At 35.5% G+C, this 549-nt stretch overlaps 1 non-coding gene across 1 annotated transcript; it reads left to right on the plus strand.

Annotated features, from left to right (window-relative positions):
• The first annotated feature begins 203 nt into the window (after positions 1-203).
• Positions 204-310, plus strand: LOC127185969 (U6 spliceosomal RNA). The gene has a single exon (XR_007830235.1). It is a non-coding gene; the product is annotated as a U6 spliceosomal RNA (small nuclear RNA).
• Positions 311-549: the final 239 nt, after the last annotated feature.

Here is a 549-nt window from a genome sequence, read left to right on the forward strand (position 1 = left end):
ACCAAGTTCCTTCTGAAAAAGCTGTATTCTGGAATAATGGCTCTTCCTATTTCTTGTTGCTTCTCTTCCTTGAATGAACTCATGTAGGTCTCTAGTATGCTATGATTAAAGCAACAGGTTCTACACTGTAACACAAATATGAGCAAGTGAAAAACCCTAGTCAACCAGTTGATCATTTACTTGACATCAAGAACTATTGGTTAGTGTTTGCTTCAGCAGCACATATACTAAAATTGAAATGATACAGAGGAGATTAGTATGGCCCCTACGCAAGGATGACAAGCAAATTTCTGAAGAGTTCCATATTTTTAAAAAATAAAATAAAATTACCATCCTAAATTTTTACAAAAGGACTACTGGTTAATTTTTTTCCCAGTGAAGTGGCTGAAAGAGCTCATATCTTGGCAATTTCCCAATGTTTCAGTCTCCTTTTAATTCTTCAAACATTTTGTCAAATGTCAGTTAAGCGATGGGGAAGATGCTAGGAATTAAATGGAGAAAAAGTTATGGTTCCTGCTTCAAGTCACTCAAAGAACAGCGAAGGAAAAC

The sequence above is a fragment of the Acomys russatus genome, chromosome X, assembly GCF_903995435.1.
Source record: "Acomys russatus chromosome X, mAcoRus1.1, whole genome shotgun sequence".
In the NCBI taxonomy this organism is placed as follows: Eukaryota; Metazoa; Chordata; class Mammalia; order Rodentia; family Muridae; genus Acomys; species Acomys russatus.